General features: G+C 47.0%; 1 long non-coding RNA gene across 1 annotated transcript in view; it reads left to right on the top strand.

Annotated features, from left to right (window-relative positions):
* The window catches only part of LOC121005425, a 30,943-nt gene extending 19,210 nt beyond the window's left edge, over window positions 1-11,733 (top strand). The window contains exon 3 of the long non-coding RNA XR_005779939.1: window positions 11,705-11,733. This is a non-coding gene — a long non-coding RNA (uncharacterized LOC121005425). The remainder of the gene's footprint in view (window positions 1-11,704) is intronic.
* Window positions 11,734-25,343: the final 13,610 nt, after the last annotated feature.

A 25,343-nucleotide genomic window follows, 5' to 3' on the forward strand; every position in this document is an offset into this window, starting at 1 on the left:
CCAGCTGCATTGGCGACCTCTTCCTCCTCCTCTGCCTTCGCCTTGTGCTTCCACTGTGCCCCCGCTGTCAGGTGGGAATGTCATCAGCAGCGTGCGCTTGTAGTCGCGCATCTTCCGATCAGTAACAGATGTTTTCACTAAATTTAGTTCCCTGTCAGCAATGCAGAGCAGGGGTTCATTCACGGCAAAAGGGGGTTTATGTCACCCAGCAATAGAACAGAGGATTTTGAGAGATTTAGGCCCCTGTCACCCAGGCACAGCAGGGGTTTGTATGCGCCAAAAATGGTAAAATGTCACCCGACAATTGAAAGTAAGTATTCTTTCAATTTAGGGCACTAAAATTGGCACTTTTTTGCATTTAAATGGCTCTAAAATAGTCCTTGAAAAGGCTAGAGGGATGTAAAAGGCAGTAAAATGTGCTTAAGAGCATGGCAACTGCTGTGCAAACAAATGTGGATAGGGAAATAACTGAAAATAAAATAAAATAACTAAAAATTACAAATTATTAACCTGCAACTCAGAGAAGGAGGTGGATATGGAGTCGGAGGTTGAGGAGGCGGTGAATGTGGTGTTGTAGGTGGAGGCAGCAATGGAGGAGGAGGTAGCCAACAATGTTTTTTTATTTTTTTTATTGGGGTAGGTAGCCTCCAAAATATTGGGACAAATAAAAAAGAAGAAAACAAAGAATCATTGCACTTGACTTAAGTACAAGAATGTATGTTTGATGGTGGTATAAATGTCTAATCTGCACAAGGTACGGACAAGTCCTGAGGGATCCATGCCGGGTTCATTTTAATAAACGTGAGCTTGTCCAGGTTGGCTGTGGACAGACGGCTGCGCTTGTCTGTGATGACGCCCCCTGCCGTGCTAAACACACGGTCAGAGAGTACACCGGCTGCAGGGCAGGCCAGCACCACCAAGGCGTAAAGGGCAAGCTCAGGCCATGTGGACAATTTGGAGACCCAGAAGTTGAAGGGGGCAGAACCATCAGTCAGTACGTGTAGGCGTGTGCACACATACTGCTCCACCATGTTGGTGAAATGCTGCCTCCTGCTAAGACGTTCCATATCAGCTGGTGGTGCTGGTTGTTGTGGCGTGCTGACAAAGTTTTTCCACATGTCGGCCATGCTAACCCTGCCTTGGCGACCTCTTCCTCGTCCTCTGCCTTCGCCTTGCGCTTCCACTCCCCATGCGCTTGTACTCGCACATCTTACGATCACGCTCCAGTGATGGAATTAAGGACGGTACGTTGTCCTTGTAACGGGGATCCAGCAGCGTGGCCATCCAGTGATCAGCACAAGTTAGAATGTGCGGAGACACTGCAGCATGTAATCGCTCATGTGTGTCAACCTGCCCAGAGGCAATGAAAAGCTGTCCTCTGTGGGAGGTGTGTCCTCTGTATCCCCCCCAGCCACGCACCAGTGATGGCCATGAGCTAGTCTCGGTTCCTCCTCCTCCATGTCCTCCTCCTCATCCTCCACCTCCTCATCCTCCAGAACTGAGCCCTGGCTGAACAATTGTGTACCTTGGGTTCGTGGGTGCAGGAACCCACCCTCAGAGCCACTTGGGAATGACTGGCCAGAAACCCTACGAAATGATCCCTCTTCCTCCTCCTCCTGTGCTACATCCTCTTCCATCATCGCCAGGAGCGTTTTTTCAAGGAGGCATAGAAGTGGGATAGTAACGCTGAGAACTGCACTGGCCATGTTGGTGGAGTACTCGAAACAGCGCAACAAGGAACACAGGTCTCGCATGGAGGCCCAGTCATTGGTGGTGAAGTGGTGCTGTTCCGCCGAGCGACTCACCCGTGCGTGCTGCAGCTGAAACTCCACTATGGCCTGCTGCTGCTCGCACAGTCTGTCCAGCATGTGCAAGGTGGAGTTCCACCTTGTGGGCACGTCGCATATGAGGCGGTGAGCGGGAAGGCCGCAGCACTGACAGGCGAGCAGCAGCAGGGTGAGAACGCCGAAAGCGCGCACAGACGGCCCGCACTTTATGCAGCAGCTCTGACATGTCGAGGTCATTTTTAAGGAATCTCTGCACCACCAAATTCAGCACATGCGCTAGGCAAGGGATGTGCGTCAAACCGGCTAGTCCCAGAGCTGCTACGAGATTTCGCCCATTATCGCACACCACCAGGCCGGGCTTGAGGCTGACTGGCACCAACCACTCATCGGTCTGTTGTTCAAGGCCCGTCCACAGCTCCTGCGCGGTGTGGGGTTTGTCCCCCAAACAGATAAGTTTTAAAACTGCCTGCTGTCGTTTACCCCTGGCTGTGCTGAAGTTGGTGGTGAAGGTGTTACGCTGACCGGATGAGGAGCCGGTAGAGGATGAGGAAGCAGAGTAGGAGGAGGAAGCAACAGGAGGCAAACTGAAGCGCCCTGCAATCCTCAGTGGTGGAAGGACATGCGCCAAACTGCTATCCACCTCAGGCCCAGCCGCCACTGCATTTACCCAGTGTGCTGTTATGGAGATATAGCGGCCCTGACCGGGCTTACTGGTCCACGTATCCGTAGTCAGGTGCACCTTGCCACAGATGGCGTTGCGCAGTGCACACTTGATTTTGTCCCCTACTTGGTTGTGCAGGGAAGGGATGGCTCACCTTGAAAAGTAGTGGCGGCTGGGCACGACGTACTATGGAACAGCCACCGCCATAAGGCCTTTAAAACTATCCGTCTCCACCAGACGGAATGACAGCATTTCATAGGCAAGTAATTTAGAAATGCTGGCATTCAGGGCTAGGGATCGCGGGTGGGTAGGGGGGCACTTCCTCTTCCTCTCCAGCGTTTGGGATATGAAGAGCTGAACGCTTCCATGTGACATTGTGGAGATGCTTGGTGACCCAGGTGGTGGTGTTGCTGGCAGATCCACTGTTTGTGGGGTGCCAGATGGCACTGTCACTCCAGAGGTGGATGAAGAGGCCGCGACTGCAGCAGAAGAGGAAGCAGGAGGAGCCAGAGACCTTTCTTGGTTTTTCATCTGCAGCTCATGCTTTGCACTTAAATGCCTGGTCATGCAGGTTGTGCTCAGGTTGAGAACGTTTATGCCTCGCTTCAGGCTCTGATTGCACAGCGTGCAAACCACTCGTGTCTTGTCGTCAGCACATTGTCTGAAGAACTGCAACGCCAGTGAACTCCTTGGCGCTGGCTTTGGTGTGCTCGGTCCCTTGCTGCGGTGGGCAGTAGCAGGCGTACTGTCTAGGGGACGGCCGCTCCGCTTTTGCACCCTGCTCCCTCTTCTGCTGTGCTGGTGGCTTTGTGCGACCACCGCCTCTACCTCCGAACTACATCGGTCACTCGCATGACCTTGATTCCATGTGGGGTCGAGGACCTCATCGTCCTCCACATCATCGTCCACCCAGTCTTCACCCCTGACTTCCTTGTCGGTCTGCACACTTTCGAAAGCCCAGCAGTTGGCACCTGTGTTTCGTCATCATCCGATGGTCCTCCCATGTACTCATCTTGAAAAATAAGTGGTTGGGCATCGGTGCACTCAATGTCTAACACTTCTGGGGCAGGGCTAGGTTGATGGCCCTGGGAAACCCTACTAACAGAGTCATCAAAAAGCAGAAGAGACTGCTGCATGACTTGGGGCTCAGACTGCTTGGTTGATTTGCAAGAGAGTGAGGTGAAAGACTGTCTACTTCATGTTTGGATCATTTTGGGAATGATATTTTATTTTTTGGGGATGTTATAAGGCTTAGAAGTTTAGAAGCAAATCTTTTCAAAAACCCAATTTTTAGGGACCAGTTCAGGTCTGAAATCACTTTGCGAGGCTTACATAATAGAAACCACCCAAAAATTACCCCATTCTAGAAACTACACCCTCAAGGTATTCAAAACTGATTTTACTAACTTTGTTAACCCTTTAGGTGTTCCACAAAAATTAATGGAAAATATTTCAAAATTTCACTTTTTTGGCAGATTTTCCATTTTAATAATTTTTTTTCAGTTACAAAGCAAGGGTTAACAGCCAAACCAAACTCAATATTTATGGCTCTAATTCTGTAGTTTACAGAAACACCCCATATGTGGTCGTAAACCGCTGTACGGGCACACGGCAGGGCGCAGAAGAAAAGGAATGCCATACGGTTTTTGGAAGGCAGGTTTTGCTGGACTGTTTTTTTTTGACACCATGTCCAATTTGAAGCCCCCCTGATGCACCCCTAGAGTAGAAACTCCATAAAAGTGACCCCATCTAAGAAACTACACCCCTTAAGGTATTCATAACTGATTTTACAAACGTCGTTAACCCTTTAGGTGTTCCACAAGAGTTATTGGCAAATGGAGATGAAATTTCAGAATTTAAATTTTTGGGCAAATTTTCAATTTTAATCCATTTTCTCCAGTAACAAAGCAGGGATTAACAGCCAAACAAAACTCAATATTTATGGCCCTGATTCTGTAGTTTACAGAAACACCCCATATGTGGTCGTAAACCGCTGTACGGGCACACGGCAGGGCGCAGAAAGAATGGAATGCCATACGGTTTTTGGAAGGCAAATTTTGCTGGACTGTTTTTTTTTTACACCATGTCCCATTTGAAGCCCCCCTGATGCACCCCTAGAGTAGAAACTCCAAAAAAGTGACCCCATTTTAGAAACTACGGGATAGGGTGGAAGTTTTGTTGGTACTAGTTTAGGGTACATATGATTTTTGGTTGCTCTATATTACACTTTTTGTGAGGCAAGATAACAAGAAATAGCTGTTTTGGCACCGTTTTTATTTTTTGTTATTTACAACATTCATCTGAAAGGTTAGATAATGTGGTAATTTTATAGACCAGGTTGTCACGGATGCGGCGATACCTAATATGTATACTTTTTATTTATTTATGTAAGTTTTACACAATGATTTCATTTTTGAAGCAAAAAAAATCATGTTTTAGTGTTTCCATAGTCTTAGAGCCATAATTTTTTCAGTTTTTTGGCGATTACTTTGGGTAGGGTATGATTTTTGCGGGATGAGATGATGGTTTTATTGGCACTATTTTGGGGTGCGTGTGACTTTTTGATCGCTTGCTATTACACTTTTTGTGATGTAAGGTGACAAAAAAATGGTTTATTTAGCACAGTTTTTATTTTAAATTGTTTACGGTGTTCATCTGAGGGGTTAGGTCATGTGATATTTTTATAGAGACGGTCGATACGGACGCGGCGATACCTAATATGTATACTTTTTTTATTTATGTAAGTTTTACACAATAACAGCTTTTTTAAAACAAAAAAAAGATGTTTTAGTGTCTCCATATTCTGAGCCATAGTTTTTTTTATTTTTTGAGCGATTGTCTCAGATAGGGGCTCATTTTTTGCGGGATGAGGTGACGGTTAGATTAGTCCTATTTTGGTGGGCAAACGCCTTTTTGATCGCTTGCTGTTGTACTTTTTGTGATGTAAGGTGACAAAAAAATGGTTTATTTAGCACAGTTTTTAATTTTTATTTTTCACGGTGTTCATCTGAGGGGTTAGTTCATGTGATATGTTTATAGAGCCGGTCGATACGGACGCGGCGATACCTAATATGTATACTTTCTCCCTCCCCCCCTATTTTTTACCAATTTTTTTTAACTTTATTTGGGGAAAATGAAGTTTTTGTTTATTTTTATTGGAAACTTTTAATTTTTTGGGGGAAAACTTTATTTTTTAAACTTTTTTTTTCACTTCATTTTTCGTCCCACTTTGGGACTTGAACTTTTGGGGGTCTAATCCTTTACAATGCATTCCAATACTTCTGTATTGGAATGCATTGGCTGTATGAGTAATACTGTGTGTATTACTCATACAGCTTCCGGCCTGTGAGATCCAGGGGGCTGGATCTCACAGGCTCTTCACCAGAAGGCAGCGCGATGCCTTCCTTAGACATCGCGCTGCCTTCCATGCCATCAGGTCCCCCCTACAGCCGCATGGGGACCCGATGGAACAGCCCGCCACCGCAATAGGTAACAGCCGCAAACCGCAGGGGACCCCCCCCCCCCCCCCGGGCATTTAGCCGAGGTGCCTGCTCAATGATTTGAGCAGGCACCGGCTTCCGATCACCGCACGCTACGCCCTGTGTTCTTAAGTACCAGGACATAAGGGCCTGTGTCCTGAAGAGGTTAAAAACTGAATTTGACAGCAATATATAAGCCTGTAATTTCACACATTTTGATGCTGCAAGGCCTGAAAATAGTGTTTTTTGTCAAACGAGTGTGTTTTTCAAACCCCAGAAAATGATGGGTGTATTTCTACCTTAAATTGCACACTGACTAATCCAGATGTTGTAGTTTTCCCCCAAAAAATGGTGATTTGCAATGTCCCAAAAGCTCAGATGCAGTGCTGGTGCACTGAGCATGCATAACATGGCCGCCGCCGCCACCCACCTAACTAACAGAATTCTAAAAGTTCGTATTTTTGGTCAATGAGCTCAGGGCAGGGTAAAACGATAGTGCCCTGCACCCACACAACTATTTGTCTGTAGATCGCTGAGTTAGATTCTTTCCTATTCTCTCCCTGAAATCACAAGTCCAGCAGCATCCTCTGTCTACACTAGTAACAGCAGAGTGACGTGCAGCGATACGTGACCCAAGCTTATATAGAGGCTGGGTCACATGGTGCACTGGCCAATCACAGCCATGACATTAGTAGGCATGGCTGTGATGGCCTCTTGGGGCAAGTAGTATGACGCTTGTTGATTGGCTGATCTGCAGCCTTTCAAAAAGCGCCAAGAAAGCGCCAAACACTGAACCCGAACTTTTACGGAAATGTTCGGGTTCGGGTCCGGGGCCCCAAATCCTAAAGTTCGGTATGAACCCGAACTTTACAGTTCGAGTTCGCTCAACCCTACTCCTGACCTTTTAATCACTTATTTGTCATATTCTCATCAGTTTAGCTATAATGAGTGTTTATGAGATCAGGAGACCAGAGATAAGGCTTCAGCCTCAGCTGATGAAACTCAGGAGGGACAGTCTGCAAAAAGACAGATTTTTAACTGCACATATCACAAAAACTGCAGATTTTTTTAAGTAAAGACCCATTGAAAACAATTTAGCCCAAAATGAGTAAAATGAGCAACCATAAAAAAAATGAATTGCCCCTAAAGTGCCCATAGCCTTTAAAGCAATAAAAGTGTATTCCCATCTGGGACATTTATGTCATATTGATTGGGTTTGCCATGGATGTCCAATAGGTGTGGGAGCCACTCTTATCTCAACAGGGTCCCGAAGTGAATGGAGCACACACTGTGCATGCACGACTATAGTGGTAAATGGAGGGTGGGGCAGGGCGCTCTCCAACTCAACCGAAAATAACCTATCTTGTTAGTTTTTTTGAAGTCCTATAGCATTTAATAGAGAGGATGCTGTGCATGTGCATGCTCTCCATTCACAGTGGGGCCAGATGGAACAATCCCTTGATGGGACTCTCCGGTCATAAATGTGTCAGATGGGACAATCCCTTTAAGTGTCAAATAAAAAAATTAGCTATATTTGCGAATGCAACTGCTGGGTTTTGTACGTAGGATCTTGTGGGGGGGGGGGGGGGCAGTATACATTATAATTAGTTCCTACAGGGTCATCCCCTCAGTTCATGAAGGCTACAAAGTCATGCCTTTAACAGAAAGAAAAATTCACATATTCCCAGAAATTCCCTTTAAGAGAGCAGCTACAACTTTCTGCATCAGTATTGAGAGGGGATCTTGTGTAAGTGGATAAATGCGCAATTTGGCAAACGCTGAATGTAGAGCAAGGAGCGATGTGACCGGGGCGAATGTGCCGCTCTCCGTGGTGCCGAAATCTTCCTGTGCACTTTCAATATCACAAAAAGAGCGATTGAAGGGCTGAGACAGAAGCCTCCCAGGACCCTGCATTGTGCACCAAAATAATGGCGCACCAGAAATCCCCCGTCCAAAGCAATTTCTCCCCTTTCAGAAACACCCATTTCCAGGCTGTAATTGCTTCTGGGCAGAGCTCCCTGCTTCGTGGACAGAAAGAGTCCTGGGGAAGTATCAGGAGGACGGGGGCGGCGGGCGCCTGTCAGCACAACTGCTGCAAAATGGCTAAAAAGAATTTCTTTATGTACTTAGCATCAGGGATTTGCTGAGTCTAAAGCGGAACATGAAATGTTATGTTCTAGATCAATGGAAAGATGATCAGACGAAATGCAGACGAAGCGAATAACCCTTTCTGTGCTACCAAAGCAACACCAGCTTTATAGACGAGAATTACAAATTCTTTCATGATGTTTCTCCTTGGAATAATAGACTCTGAGAACCGCAATGTGTGCGATAATGTACCACACCGATCAGCCACAACATCAAAGCCACCGCCAGGTGAAGTGAATAGTTGGGTCATGAAGTTGATGTGTTAGAAACAGGAAAAATAGGCAAGTGTGAAGATCTGAGTAGCAAGGGCCAAATTGTGATGACCAGATGACAGACCATCTCCAAAAAAGCAGTTCTTGTGGTATGTAGTGCCTACCAAAAGTGGTCTAAAGAAGGACAACCAGTGAACCAGCGACAGGGCCATGGCCATTGATGTGTCTGGAGTGAAGACTAGCCTGCCTGGTCTGATGGCACAGAAGAATTATTGTAGAGCAGATTGCTAACAACATTCTTGATGGCAACAAAATAAAGGTGTCAGGGCACACATGACATCACATTTTGATGTGTATGGGGTGGTGTATCCACAGACTGGTCAGAGCGCTCATGATGACCCCTGACCACTGCTGAAGGCACCTACCATGGGCATGTGAACATCAGGATTGGTGGACGGAGCAATGGAAGAAGACGGCCTGGTCTGATAAATCACATTACATCAAGTGGATGGCCAGGTGTGTGTGAGTCCCTTACCTGGGGAAGAGATGATACCAGGTGCACTATGAAAAGAAGACGGCCTGGTCTGATGAATCAGGTTACATCACATGGACAGCCAGGGGTGGGCATCACTTACCTGGAGAAGTGATGGCACCAGGAGAACTAAGGGGAAGAAGACGGCCTGGTCTGATGAATCAGGTAACATCATGTAGATAGCAGGGGGCATATGTGTAACACCCCAGAGTTGTGTTACTACACGCCTCTACCCCGCTACTATCTCCTGAGAGCCTTTATACTGTCATCAGATGTAATTTACATTATGTCCTCCATAAATGTGCATACAAAACCATGTTAAATGCAATTGTTCACGTAATTAGCCTGGTTACCAGTAGGTTGCAGCAACCCATTGGCAGGTACAGCTTAGTGTTTAGTGCATCTGAGCTGGAATGGATTATTTCAGCTTGGCCCCTGTGTGGAGAGGTAGGCTGGTCCCACATCCTGCCGCATGGGTGGAAAAGGAAGTTAGAGTCAGTGTACCAGCACCCCTGTTGGGGAAGGCTGTGTGTTAGTCTTGGCCATATACCCAGCTAGAGCACCTTCAGCTCAGCTGGATGAGAAAAGCAGAAACTACAGACAACCTCCAGAGTTCCAGGAAGAAAGCATACCCTGAGAATCCATCTGTGAGATAAGCCCAAAGACCAAGGAGAAACTATTTCCTCCTCAGCTAGTCTGTCCCCACACAGCAGAAGTACCAGATAAGTACAGAATCTAATCCTGCCATAGTTACAGAGCTACCAAGCAGACGACGTATCCTGCAAACTCCACATTTAAAGCAGAAGCACTCATTTCTGCCAATGATTGCCAAAACCTGCTGGGACCAAGAGACCAAAGCTGTGTACTGCTTGGATGCAAGTTATTTCAAGTAAAGAAACGTTTGAACTTCATCTAAAGGTCTGGACATAATTTCTTCTGCAAAATTCCTCTATTACTCCTACTATCACTACACTCAAATTTATTGCAAGTGAGCCAGGAGCCAGGAGTCCGGCCGTACCCAGGTAGGAGACACGGTGACACAACTAACATCAAGCTATAGAGACATTCTAGACCATTACACCACTCTGGCATTCCTAAACTGGGACGTGCATTATAACACCTTGGAAGGGCCTTGAGGTAGTACCCTGCACACGCTGCAATTGGCGTCACGATAAATACAGGAAAAATGATCCACCTGATCCGGCCACTGCATTAAGTGGCGTCAGCGTACCTGTTCCTGGTCACTGCATATGCATCACTTGCCTGGAGAAGAGATGGCACCGGGTGCATTACTGGAAGAACTCAAGCCAGGCAGTGTGATGCTCTGGGCAATGTTCTTCTGGAAACCTTGGGTTCTGGCATCAGGTGGATGTGTCACCTACAGTACAGACAAGTGTCACCTTTTATCGCAGAGGTGCCCCCTAATTGCAGTGTCCTCAATCAGCAGAATAATGCCCGGCCACACCACAAAAACTTTCCAGGAACGGTTTGAAAAGTATGAAAAACAGTTCACGGTCTTGTATGTTTCTTGGTGCTTAACACCACAGGACACTTTTGCCTTAACTGGCTATTGCTGATTTTGTGGCACGAGGGAGATCTACATAACAATGGGCAGGTTGTTATAATTCTATGGATGATGGGTATATAATATATGCTTCTCAGCTTCTGCAGAACCTCTTTCAGAAATTAAACAGGACCCTAAATACCCATCACTTCTTGACTGCCACAGGAGCAAACGGAGAGAGACTTTTTAGTGATAGTCAACTCAGCTTCAGTATAGCCTCTCAGTATATGCTTCTGCTGAAACAGGAGCACAGGATCCATGACAGCTTCAGTACAAAGGAAAAAAAAAAATCTCCGCTGTTTGGGTTAATTTTTATTGTAAGGTTTGAAAACATGAAAAGATTGAGGCTGAGGAGGCTTCATTTTCCAGATTCAGCCAATTTATTATCGATTGGATCTCAACATGTGGCGTCCACAAGAAGAGTCCGTTCTGCGTGAAGGTACAATGGTTGACTGGTGGGACTAACTAGGCCTTTGTTCCAGAAATTACACAAGCCTGTGAGCCAGCTTCCTGTGGTTCTTATTATCAAGAGCAGTAAACACACACTTTATGTCAGCAAAGTTAAACTTAACCCCATTATAGTGAGTGGACACTTTATAACATTAGATATATGATAACAGAAACCATGAACGGCCTAGAGCTTACCATTAAAGGGATTGACCTGCCTTATATAAAAAAAGAAAAACGTATGGCTGGCTGCAGTGTGTAATTTTTCCAGATTCCCTTCTTTCCAGCAACGCAGATCTCGGTGGTCCACACTGGACTGGTCATGACAAGGGCCCATTGTGAGACCATTACAGTTTATCAATGGCCTTAGTGGTCGCGTATGCAAGAACAACATGTCATGTTGCTCTGTAATGGACTTCAGGGTATAATACCAGGGGGTTTGAGAGGACAAGCAGTGTCCCCCCAAAAAAACTATGTCAACTGCTTCTCCTCCAGCCAACTGGTACCTATGAGGAATGATAGCACCATAACAACTGTCTATGGGTATCTCTTGCTTTTGGCGGAAACTCTATCTTGACTGAAATCCATAGTCATGTCTCAAGACTCTCTTATGGGTTGAACATTAGGTGGCATCAGAAAGAAAGGGCTAATTAGCAAACCCTTTCCCATGGATCATTGCCTTTAAGACTTCCTGCGCAAGCTGGTGGTCTCCACAAGGATAAACGGTGACCCCTGAGACCTATCACAATGTGACAGTGTTTAATGTAATTTAAAGAAATTTTCTGAGATGTTAATACTGATGATCTATCCTCTAGATATCTGATCGGTAGGGGACCCGGGACCCCAACATGGAGAAGACTGACACCCACGGAAGCGCTGGTGCCTTCTCAAAACAGCTGATCGGATACTGATGACCTATCCCGAGGATAGGTCATCAGTTGAAAGAATCTCGGAAAAACCCTTTTAAGTATAGAGAAATAGCAAGTGGCTTCAAAATAACACGTTCAAAATCTATGTAGGTTTTCTTCAGGGGGAAGGGGATGTTGGCTTAGAAACTGAGAGACACAAAAGGATCCTTCAAGACATCTACTGACAACCGTGAGGGAGTCTACAAATAAGAACTCTCTCCCTAGGACCCAACAGACCTCTGCATTAGGGTACTCCCAAATGGTCAGGTTTTCTGATGCAATTTTGGAAGCCAAAATCAGGAGTAGATCATAAAAATAAAGAAAATACAAAGGACAGATACAACTTTTTAACTTTTTTTTTATTTGGATCCCAGAACTTCATCTGGAAACCTGATCATGTGGCCATGCCCTTATACAGATAGTCCAATACCTTCAGTGAGTGTCATAGAATGCTTCAAGTTCCCTTGCTGGCAGGTACACAACAGCTTTCCTGGATATCTTGTAGTCATCGATTGTTTGAAGGAACGATCTAACAAAAAGGCACTGTCCAAACCAAGCAAAGTAAGGGGAGTGCTGTGTCTAATACCTGTTGGTGAGTATAGCACTATGAAACATTGGGCTTTGGTTCTTATTTAACCTGAGGTATGGTAGGTAGGTACATATTTCTAAAATTCTCCATTCCTTATCCAAAATACAAGTCGCGGATTTTCGGAAAATATTGCAAAGATTCATCATTGCACCAAAGTGTTACTCATCGTTTTTTGCTGGTCTATAATTTGCAGTTCACCTCTTTATAGGCTCTGAGCAGCATCTACATTGTTACCTTAGGATCATCTTAATAAATGGAGGTGTTTGTAACCATACAAGTAACTGTTCTGGGTTTTTCTCTGCATAATAGCTTCCATATCTCTCTACTGCAAAGCAGCAACGTCTTCAAAAACATCTTATAAAAGTGGATTAAACCTTAGAAAATCAAAATTTTATGCCAATGGGCTCCAGTCAATTCTAATCTAGTGTCAAATCTACGGTAGCAGCAGCATGTCCTATAAATGTCCAAGTGAAGGCATAGTCCTGCAATCACCCATTCATCTCCTTTAGCCTCCATTTACAGCTTGTAATTGCATTATTGACTGCATTGGTACAAAAGTCATGCTCACTAGTTCTTGACTGAAACTAGTCTCCAGTAAATCTCCATCCTTTTGGAATAGGTTTCCAACACTCTGAGCCAGTGAAGTATCACCTGACCTCATCAAGAACCACCTTGTCTCACCATTAAGGACTGGAGAACCTTTGACCCACCAGAGAAGAGTAAACACATCAAACGTGTAACTGGAACCATTGTCAATGGAGCTGTCTTCTACGGAACCTTATGAAGATTGTTCTAGCTGGGCCTTGCTCTCATGGAAGAACTTGCAGGTTCTCTTTTGGGCCTTTGATCTTAAACCCAAAGCTCTTACTTCCAAGTTATGATAACGCTGGACTGTTAAAAGATTTCATTCTAAACCAGGCTTGGATTGTGTAAAGGAAAGTTCTTCAGCGCTCACATTATGTACCTGACCTGCAATATTTATCATATTATAAGTATAGACCATAGATAGACCATAGTGTTTAGCAACTATTTCACATAAATGAACACCACATCACCATCTGTAATGTATAGCTCCTGAATCAATTACATAGCGCATTCAATAAGGGATTTATTAGAAGAGGAGAGATCAATGAGCTGATAAAACACATACAGCCTTTCACCTTCACATTTCAATCTGGAAGAAAAATACATTGTTATTCCATGCTCATCCGGATGGAGAGGGGCCTCGTGCTCACCGCTGGCTGAATATTCAGATATTAGTGCAGTTAATAAATAAAACATCCACACGAATTGCTGAGATGGCTTTTACTAGAGCGCAGGGAAGCCTCGGTAGGACAGGAATGTAATTAGTAACGCCACTTTCTGTAATTTCTCATCGGCGACCCGGTCTAATTAGTGCCTCTTTAATACATTCCTGTTTTCTCGAGAATTTCTAGTCCACTAATGATGGTGAAGTGTTAGGCTCATTCATCAACAAGCATTGCTATCTGCAGAGATTGGTGTTCACACTCATATGATTTGCCATAAATGTTCCGCAAACTGTCTAGATGAATACATATCACTAAAGAGAGAGGTCTTTAAGCTTAATAAGATGTAAGTGATTGAGACAATAATATAGAATAAAGCTTCTGGATGGTGCTAGCATCAACACACTAGTCTACTCTTCAGTCTCCTACCAACTCTAGTCTATTAACAAGTCCAGTCTTCCACTAGCTCTGGTCTTTTACCAACAGTGTCTACCACGAGAGGTGGCCGCACAAAATAGTCTCAGCCAAAACAATCATTCAGCGGGTAAAATTCAACAACGAAATAACATCTTAACTGAGCAATGACGGACAATAATTGTCTGAAATGAAGTCGGCCATGTTTGAAAACATCTTATAAAGGTGGATGTAACCTTAGAAAATGTAAAGTTTGTGCCAATGGCTCCTGATCCATTCTAGCTAGTGCCTGTTCGAGCTACAGTAAGACCTTAAGTCCACCGTCTGGTTTCATTGAACATATGTGACCAATTTGAACTATTGGAACAGCCAATATGGACAGGTTATGGCGGTGTCTGTAAAATGATCATTAACCATCAACCAACTTCTGTCTAACGGCCAACATAACTCTAGTCTACTAATAACTTAAGTCTAATACTAACTGTAGTCTACTGCAACAAAGTCTGCTACCAACTCAAGTCAGTTTTCAAATCTAGTCGACTACCAACTATGCTCTATCACAAGCTCTAGCCTACTATCAATTCTATTCAAGCTACAAATCTAGTCTAATAGCAACAGAGTCTACTACCAACTCTAGTCTATTGCAAACTTTATTGCCACCCATCCTTAGGAGGCCTTTCCTTGACCTATCCTCCTTATCCAGCTATCACCTCATCTTGCTACAACATGTCCACCTTGAATTATCCTCCCACCTTTCATCCCATTCAAGTTATGACCAACTACAATCTGGCTTGTGACCTCATCACTTAACTGAAGCTGCCCTAACCAAAGGCACCAATGATCTGCTAGCTGCCAAAGCTAAACATTAACATTTTGTGCTCCTCCTAGTCCTGTGCTCTGCATTCTACATTACTATGTTCTCCTCCTTCTAGACCTGTGCGCCACCTTCTCAATTACTTCATGCTTTTGTTTCTACACCTGTCCCTTGCCTTCTACATTACTCTCTGCTCCTCCTTCTAGAACTGTCCTCTGCCTCCTAAATTTTTGAACATTAGGTGCCCCTCATTCCATATCTGTCTTCAGTCTTATAAATGACTCAGTACCCCTTCTAGACCTGTCCTGCACTTTCTACATTAACCAGTGTTCCTACTTCTATACCAATATTTAGCCTTATTGATTACACTATGCTCCTTGTTCTAGACCTTTTCTCTGCCTTCTACATTACTCTGTACTACTTTTTCTAGACCTGCTCTCCTCCTTCTACATTACTGGCAACACGTGGTTTGATCTACCTGTTTTCCGTTTGGATCAAATGATGTCTGTGTTGTTTCTGGTGCTTACCACTAGAGATGGCCTTGCGGTTCGACCGGCAGTCATTTCACGGCGAACTTTACTAATTTTCCTGAACATGCGAACATATGGCGATATTCGCAAGCTCCATTTTTTTTTCATAGCGCCAAACTTTGACCCATGACACATCCATCAAGTGGGACAGGAAAGCCATTTGAGACTTTTCAGCACACGGACACACCCCTTACCCTATAAATAAACTTGATCTGGCCGCCATTTTACATTCTGTTTTTTGCCAATGTAGGGAGAGGTTGCTGTGTGGAGCAGGGACATACTTTTAGGGACACCAAACGCTAGCTAATAGGGCCACAAAAGTCCTTTTAAGGACTGGTATAGGTGTGCTATCGATAGGTGTAACATACTGAGGGTAGTAATATACTTATAATATACTTTCTAACATAGAAAGTATATTATAGTGCATTTGTATTGTGCAGCAGTTGTGTGCGGTTCTGCTGCGATACCGCAGCTACACAGAGTGCAAAACGCTATTGGAACAAATAATTTCTACTGGTGTGATATACCTGTTGCCCTCCAAAAAAAAAAAAAACTGATTGAGGGGATATGCATATAATATACCTTCTAACATAGAAAGTACATTATAGTGCATTTGTATTGTGCAGCAGTTGTGTGCGGTTCTGCTGAGATACTGCAGCTAGATAGAGGGACAAACGCTATTGGAATAACTAATTGCAACTGGTGTGATATACCTGCGTCCACAAAATACTGATTAAGGGGTTTGATATACTTGCTCCCACAAAATACTGAGCCTCATCCTCTGTATCTGCACCCTCCTCACTCTCTGCTGTGTGCACCCCCAAAGACACCACCACCACCACCATAGCCCCTCCACTCGAGTCAGAGGAATTATTTTTCCATCCATTCCCATACCTTACCGATGCGCAGCCATTCTTGGCATCGGATAAGGAAGAGGAGGTAGCAACGGCCGCCACCCAGCGGTCTGACGACAGTACCCAGATCAGCCCAAGCAGGGTGGTCCTCGGTGTTGCTGCCTACTCCGAGATCTCTAATGTCAGTGGTGGTGAAGGTGAGGATGATGACGTGTCGATGGATGTCACATGGGTGCCCACAAGAGAGGAAGAGGAGGCGAGTTCAGAGGGAGAGACAGAGCAGCAGATAGGGGGTAGAAGGAGGAGAAGCAGGCAGAACTCGCAGTGCACAGGAGGCAAAAAGCAGACTGCAAATGTATCTGGAGCGAGCCAATCACCATGCACGGTCAGATCTTGTGCTCCCAGGACGCCGGCATATGGCTCCGCAGTGTGGGCTTTTTTAGCGTGTCAGCTGCTGACAATAGTGTTGCCATCTGCAGCCTGTGCTGTCAATGCATAAGTCGCGATAAGCCCAACACTCACCTAGGGACGACCGCCTTAAGAAGGCACCTGGCCTCCCTTCACCGAGCCCAGTGGGAGCAGGACACACTCCCGGTGCGCCATGTCCTTCTCCTCTCTCCTCCCATTTGTCCTCCACTCCACCTTCCACCGTGCAGTCATCACGCTCATGTAGCAAATGGCAGGCTTCCATGGCCCAAATGTTCGAATGTAAAAAGTCGATAATGCCGGATAACCCTCTTGCCCAACAGCTGACCACCAACTTGTCGGAACTGCTAGCACACCAACTACTGCCATATAAACTGGTGGACACGGATGCCTTTAAAAAATTTGTGGCCATTGGCCAACCGCAATGGAAGATCCCTGGAAGGAAATATTTCTCCCAGAAGGGCATCCCAGAGCTATATGGCCATGTTCAGCGGCAAGTGAATATATCTCTGGCACACAGTGTCGGTGCCAAGATACATCTGACCACAGACACGTGGTCTAGCAAACACGAGCAGGAAAGGTACATAACTTTTACTGCCCACTGGGTGAACCTTCTGACAGCTATCAAGCATGCAACCCGTGGCACCCGGGTGGATTTGGTGTTACCGCCACGGATTGCATGCAGGCTTGCCTCTTCTTCTCCTACTCCATCCTCCGTCTCTTCTTCGGCTGACTCCCCCTTTTTCACTGCTACCACCTCTATCGCTGCACCCCCCAAGCTCCCAAAACTTATTCGACGTGCCAGGTGAGACGTTGCCATGCTGTGCTGCGGCTGTTGTGCCTGGAAGCCAAGATCCACACCGGTCAAGCACTGCTTTCAGCTCTGTGATCACAGGCCAATCAGTGGCTAACCCCGCTCAATTTGACAGTTGGTAAAGTGGTGTGCGACAACGGTGCCAATCTTCTGAGTGCGCTGAAACAGGGCAAAATGACACACGTGCAGCAATTCGTTGCCAAATACCCCAGGGTCCAGGACGTCTTGCTGCAGGCCAGGAAAATCTCTGGCCATTTTAGATCTTACACGGCGATGGCTCGCCTTGCTGACGTTCAGCGGCGACACCACCTGCCTGGCAGACCTCTGATTTGTGACTGCCCGATGTGATGGAACTCCACCTTGTATATGCTTGATTGGCTGTACGAGCTCTGCGGCAGGACAGGTTCTGGGGAGCTTGGTTTCTTTTCACCGCGCCAGTGGCTGCTCATGAGCGATGCATGCAGATTTCTGCGGCCATTTGATGAGATCACCAAACTGGTCAGTCGCTGCCAGGGCGCCATCAGTGACATCGTGCCGTACGCCTTCTTTCTGGAGCGTGCATTGCATCGTGTCATTGATCAAGCAGTCGAGGAGCAGGAGCTAGAAGATGAGGAAGTCGCAATGCTGAATGAATTCCCAGGGTGGCTACTCCATCTGAGAAAATTCAGCAGGATTCTGAAGAGGAGTCAGAGGAGGATGGTGCCTGGAGGGAGGAGGAGGAAGAGCAAGAAGAGCAGGCTTTTATCTTTTCAGGGATCCCTGGTGTTCTCTGTGGATGGGGGGTGGGGGGAGACTGAGGATGACATTCTCCCGAGCAAGAAGCAGGAGCCAGGGCGCTTCACCGCTTCCAATTTAGTGCAAATTGGGGACTTCATGCTCCAGTGTTTGAAGAGAGACCCCCATATAAAAAGCATAAAGGGCAAGGACCAGTACTGGGTGGCAACGTACTTAGACCCCCGGTACAATCATAAAATGGCAGACATGTTACCAGCATCACAGAGGGCTGTCAGAAGATAGCATTTCCATGCCTTGCAGAGGAATTTCCACCCACAGAGAAACCAATCCTACCGTGCATGCACTTCAGATATGAGATCATTCTTGCAGCCAACCCATCGACAGCCGCCCTCCGGATCCGGTCTCAGGGAACGCCTAGACCGACAGGTGTCTGAGTACATCGGGTTAACGGCCGATGTGGACGCTCTGAGAAGCGAGGAACCCCTGGACTATTGGGCGTGCAGGCTTTACCTGTGGCCAGAGCTGGCACAATTTTCCATGGAACTCTTGGCTTGCCCCTCGTCGAGTGTCCTGTCTGAAAGGACGTTCAACGCAGCAGGGGGGATCGTGACCGATAAGCTCACTCGCCTAGCTCACGACAGTGTGGACTACCTCACATTTCTAAAAATGAAAGAGGCATGGATCTCAGAGGAATATAATACCAGTGATGACCACGTTTAATTGAATTTCCTTATGCCAGCCCACACATATCCGCCACCACACAGAACAAAGAATGGTCCCTGTCTTATGTAAATACAGCGGCATAAAAGGCCTTTTCTGTCCGGTGAATGCCTAATTTTGGTGGCCTGTACACCACTAGCCTGCAGTAAAATTGGTATCCAATGACCATCTAATATACCTCCAGCCACATAATCACTTGATCTTTTCTGTACGGTGAATGCCTAATTGTTGGGGCCTCGGAGGACTTCAACACCTGTGATGACCACTTGTTATCGAATTTCACCTATTATCATTTGGGGTTTATTCAAGAAGGGGGATTTCGTTAGCCACGTTTTTAATCCAGTTTTATATTTTTAGTTCTTTTAAACATATATATTTGACATGTATTTGTAGTGGCCTACAGTAAAATTGTTATCCAATGACCGTCTAATATACCTCCAGCCACGTAATCACTTGATCTTTTCTGTCCGGTGAATGCCTAATGTTTGGGGCCTGTACTCCACTAGCCTGCAGTAAAATTGATATCCAATGACCGTCTAATATACCTCCAGCCACATAATCACTTGATGTTTTCTGTCCGGTGAATGCCTAATGTTTGGAGCCTGAACTCCACTGGCCTGCAGTAAAATTGATATCCAATGACTGTCTAATAGACCTCCAGCCACATAATCACTTGATCTTTTCTGTACGGTGAATGCCTAATTGTTGGGTCCTCGGAGGAATTCAACACCTGTGGCAGCCACGTGTTATCGAATTTGACCTACTATCATTTGGGGGTTTATTCAAGAGGGGGGATTTCGTTAGCCATGTTTTTAATCCAATTTTATATTTTTTGTTCTTTTAAACATATGTATTTGGCATGTATTTGTACTGGCCTGCAGTAAAATTGATATCCAATGACCGTCTAATATACCTCCAGCCACATAATCACTTGATCTTTTCTGTACGGTGAATGCCTAATGTTTGGGGCCTGTACTCCAGTGGGCTACAGTAAAATTGTTATTGAGTGACCGCATAATGTACCCCGAGCCACATAATCACAATTTCTTTTATGTCAGGTGAATGCCTAATTTTTAGGGCTCGTACTCCAGTGGCCTAAAATAAAAAATTTCTAGGCTCCAGCAGGGCACATTTCTGAGAATTTCCCTTTAAGACGATGGCCCATGATAAAAATACATATTTTCTGTGGGAATTTTTGTCATTGATCCCCCTCTGGTATGTCACTGTCCATGTTGTGGGACTATTTGTGCACTTCTAGTAAGTATTTGGTGGCTAAAAATATGACCTGAAGGTTTTTCAGGTTTGCCTGCCATTAAAGTGAATGGGGCCCGCCACAAACTTGCGGTTCGCGAACATTGGTCGATGTTTGTCCATTACTACATGCCACACCTTCTTTCCCCAGGTGTGGCTATTATGGTCATTTAACATTCTCTATTTATTGTTGTTTGTCCCACCATGATGTGCGGTTTATAGCATTAGTTTGAGTTGTGGATAGCTGGTGTGTGGATCTCGGCTGAGTTCTTGGTGCTGCCATAGCCACTTGTAGTTAAGTGTTTTCTTTCCCTTTTGTATTTTGTTTGGGTTATTTTGTGTGTTGCATTTCCCTGTCATTTATATTAAGGCATGAGGGAGACTACTGTTTTGTCCTCCCTTTTGGAGGAACAGGTTGTGTCAGTCCTGACATTAGTACCAGGGTCCAATAGGGTGAGTTAGGACACTAGGTTTTCCTGTGTATGAACTCACCTACCTCTGGGGTCTGTTCATACTGGTAGTTAGACAGGACTTTGATTACGGTTTTACTAGGAGGTGTCCATCTCCTTTCCCTAGTTTCCAGGCCTTATTCCCTCACCCCTTTCCCTCCTATGTTCGGTGTGGTGTTTCCCTTCCATACCCGAATGTGACACCTACTTTCTACATTATTTGTGCTCCTCCTTCTACATCTGTCCTATGTCATCCACATTACTCTGTGCCCCTTTTTCCAGACCTGTCCATTTCCTTCTACATTTTTAGTGCTCCTCCTCCTTCTAGACTTGTCCTCTGCCTTCAATATTACTCCATACTCCGTCATCTTGACCTGCTTTCTGCCGTCTATTCCCTTCTTTTACAAAATTATTCATCTCTAGATGAATCAACCTTCTCCTGCATCTCCTCATAACTCACCAACTGAACATTCTCCTATAATCCCTATTCTTCTCCATATATGCCTTCGACCTGGGACAGCTCATAGAGTCCCTCAGATTTCAGTACCATCACTTTAAAGCTGATGGCACTCCAATCGATCTCTTTGACTCAGATGTCACTTACCCGCTATCCAGAATCCTATTAACTATATCCTCCTTCTTTTCCTCTAGCTTTCTAATAGTATTACATTTTTCTGCATATTACAGGGTAAAACTGGAGATGTTATAAAATTGTGCACCTGGACAAACTCTACACTTATTCTTAAAGGAGTCAGGCATTATTCCACATATACAGAAAGTCCCACTGGCCAGGGTATTCGGTAATAAACCAGGAGCAGAAACTTTGCTAAGCATGAAGAAAACCTATATCTCCTGGGGTACAAATTCGGGGACATTGAGCAGTAGGAAGTCATCTGGTTTTTAAATTTAAGAATTATTGACTGCCAATGGTTCTCCAACATCTGCAAGGCTTTCTCGGACCCTAAGAACGTGCTGCTTTTAAGCAGGGATCCAGATGCAACCAACTCACTATTTATACACATTTTCAGCAGATCCTGCCTAGACACATGAAAGTAAAGGTGGATCTCGGGTTAGAAGAACCTTCTGGGGTGGCATAACCATTATATGCTTAGTACTTTGTCAGATAAGTGATGCTTTAAGTAGAGCAAACTTGAGCCACCAAATTAACTTAGGTAGTTGACTATTGCAAAGATGTTCCTTCTGGAGGCCAAAGAGCAAGTTGTTGGGCTTCACCTTATTAATAAGGACATGTGTAAGGCCGATTCATTGGCCTGTATTTGTGGGAGGGGCTTGGCTGCCTACTTCAACGGCCGGCGCCCTCCCACAATCGTACGACGTGCAGAGTTTCGCAGGAAGCGTGCGCTCGTACCTGGCACTTCAAGTCAAGCAGGCAGGGTAAGTGGATGTCCGGTCGGCGGTCGGCCCTTAGGTGAGCAGGGGCCCTCATGCTCCGGACCACATCACGGCAGGGATCTAAGCAGCGGGGGGCGGGACCTCGACGGAGGGAAGGTTCCCTCCTACCCCGTCCATGCCTGCGGTGCACTGTCTGTCTCCGGCGGAGGGGGCGGAGCCCGACGGAGACAGCGTTCCCCTCCTCCGCCGCTCGGAGTACCAGCGTGGCAGTCACTTACCGGCGGGGCCTGTGATTGAGAGGGACCCCCCCCCTCCGCCGCCTCCGATGTCTGGCTAGTGCTGCGCCGTTCCCTCACATGGTGGGCGGGCTCAACCAGCGGTGGGTCGGCCCCCAAGTGGAGGGGAGGCACCCCTGCACCAAGCGCCCTGCCAGGGAGCGGGGTAGCACCACGTGGCACCTCTTTTTTCGGTAAAGGGGTGGGGCCAAGCCACATAAGGCCTCCCCCCTGTCCCATCTCAATGCCAGGGGGCTGCGCCATTTCCCCATGCGGTGGGTGTGCCCAGCCGGCGGTGGGTCAGCCGCTCTAACGCAGGGGGGGCACCCCCGCACTGGGCGCACTGCCAGGGAGCGGTGAAGCCCCCCACATGGTACGTCCTTAAATTGGTGAAGGGTGGGGGCCTTATCACATAAGGCCTCCCCCCTGTCCCAACTCTATGCCAGGGGGCTGCGCCGTTTCCCCACGCGGTGGGTGTGCCCAGCCGGCGGTGGGTCGGCCCCTCAAACGCAGGGGGGCACCCCCGCACTGGGCGCACTGCCAGGGAGCGGTGAGGCTCCCCACGGGGCAATATCCACTGATCGGTAAGGTGGGGCCCTCATTGTCTGGGGGCCCCCCCTATGCCGGTTTCATGCCAGAGAGCTGCGCTACTCCCCACGCGGTAGAAGTGCTCAGCCGGCAGGCGGGTCGGCCCCTTGGACACCCCCCACCCTAGTCCACGGTGCCAGGGAGCGCTGCGCTCCCCACGCGGTTATCATGGAGGGGTGTGGGGGGCGCAATGGCCCCGCTCCTCGCCTACACTAAAGTCTGGCACGGGCCGCCGTGCCGCTTAGATAGGTAGGGGTCCGTCACAACGCCAGGTACTGCCGGGGGGGGGACAACGTCAGTCAGCAGCTACTCCCTTCCACCGGTCGACCCTTGGCTCGCAGCTCACGTTCTATCAGTTTGTGTCTTACGCATTGATTGTTTTTTTTTTCCAGGTCCGAATTGGTCTTGATCTCTTTCTGTGATTGTGGCTTATCGGCAAGGTAGTAGGGGTACACGTTGGGGGAGGTGCTGCCCATTAGCAGGGTTGTGTCTCATGCACTATTTCACGTCCAGGTTGTTCTATTTTCATAAACTTCCGCGGGGTCAGTGTGTAGAGTTCTGAGTAGGTAAGTACATCATATCTCCTCTGCGTGCACTTCTGGGTGGCGGTCCCTGGCCACTCCTTCACGGCTCTTCTGGTGTTAGCGTGCGTTACTACACAGGGACAGTACACCCTTTTCCATACGTTGCTTGGCAGTTTCACGGATACTGGTGGTCGTCCAGCTTAGCCGGTCACTTTACGTAACTGTTTTCACAGCTGTGATGTCACACGCATCAGACATCGTCGAGGCGTCCGTGGACGAGAACGTAGCAGGAATGTCCGAGGGGGGTAGTATACCGTCCCTGCGTGCATGGACCATCCCCAGGCTTATGGCGGAGCTGACGAAGCGGGGCGTCCCTTTCCCGGCATCCGCCAGAAAGGCGGAACTATATCGGCTGTGGAAAGACTCCTTGTAATGATGATCCCCCCACAACAACGATGCAAACGTCGCTTGCTCAGTTGAACGTTATGCTGAACAGTCTGACATCTGCTGTCACTTCAATACAGGCGAGATTGGAGTCAGTCGAGGCTCACAGCTCGGTCTTCCCAGTTTCCTCCCCCGAGGTTCCGGTCGCTACCACCTCTGCTGTAGGGGAGATCCGTACTGTCCAGGCCATTCTCAACGTGACTCCATCTCATTTTGTCCCGATCAGCATCAGGAAAGACATCCTAGAGGTTAGGGATGTCAATCTCGCTTCACTACTGATAGCCTCCAGGGACCTGTCTGACAACAAGGTCATAGCTTGCGGGGAAGTCTCGGTGGTGCTGAGAAGCCGCGACCACAGGCTCAACTGCAAGTTAACCATCCCGGAGTTCGTCATGGCCTTTAGCCTTTTCAGGGATGTCATATGTACTGCCAGGCCGGACAGGAGGGAGGAACTTGATCTGTACCTCTTTCGGGTTACAGAATTGGGTCATAGGTATGGAGGGAACTCATTCTACGATTATCACTGTTCATTTTCAGCCAAGGCGGCAGCTGCTCTCTCTCAGTTCCAACATGTCACAGATTGGTCCAACCTAGATACAGAGCTATTCTGCAGGCACTTTGCAGGCCTGAAAGCTCCCTCCTGTTCCGCCTGTCAGTCTATCTTCCACTCCGTAGAGTGGTGTCACAAGTCAGCTGCCAGCACTTCATCATACCCCTCCAGCTTGTCAGCTGGGCCACTCGACGTTTTCAGACCCCCCAGTTCGGTGGATAAGCTAGGCCGGCCCATTGTTCAGCTAGGAAGGGCTCAGATCTGTAACAATTACAATTACGCGTCTTGTAATTTCGGGCAATGCCGTCTGTTACACATCTGCACCAACTGTTTCAGGGCCCATCCCCGAGTCGCATGCTCATTAAAATCAATGAAGAATTACATGAGTGTGGTCAATACCAGTTGTTTACAGGAGTACTTGCGAGGTCACCACAATCCAGGGTTCGTGCAGTTCCTGGTGTCAGGGTTTCACGAGGGCTTCCATACGGGGTTAATCACGACTCCAGAATTTACATACGAGTGCAGGAACCTTCAGTCAGCCGAAAGGAATCCCGGTTCTGTAGACATACTAATAGAGTCCGAGTTGAACAAAAGGTTCTTGATCGGTCCTTTCGAAGTGCCTCCTTTTCAACGGTGGAGAGTCAGTCCTGTGGGGGTGGTCACGGGCAAGTTCAGCAAAAAGGAGAGACTCATTATTGACTTGTCTGCCCCACATGGCTCCCAGGTCCCCAGCCTCAACTCCCTCATTTCTTCAGAAGAAGTGGGCATGAGATATTCTTCAATCGACCAGGCTATCGCCATCATCATGAAAACGGGTCCCGGGTCCATGTTGTCCAAAGCCGACATATCGGATGCCTTTAAGTTGCTTCCCATCATGCCAGCACTCTGGCAATGGCACGGCATCAAGTGGAAGGGCCTGTATTATTTCTCCACCAAACTCACCTTCGGTTCCAAGAGCAGCCCGTGGCTCTTCGATCAGTTGGCTCAGGCCCTCCACTGGGTTTTGGTACACAAGATTCGCTGTGAAT

The sequence above is a fragment of the Bufo bufo genome, chromosome 6 (assembly GCF_905171765.1).
Source record: "Bufo bufo chromosome 6, aBufBuf1.1, whole genome shotgun sequence".
Classification (NCBI taxonomy): Eukaryota; Metazoa; Chordata; class Amphibia; order Anura; family Bufonidae; genus Bufo; species Bufo bufo.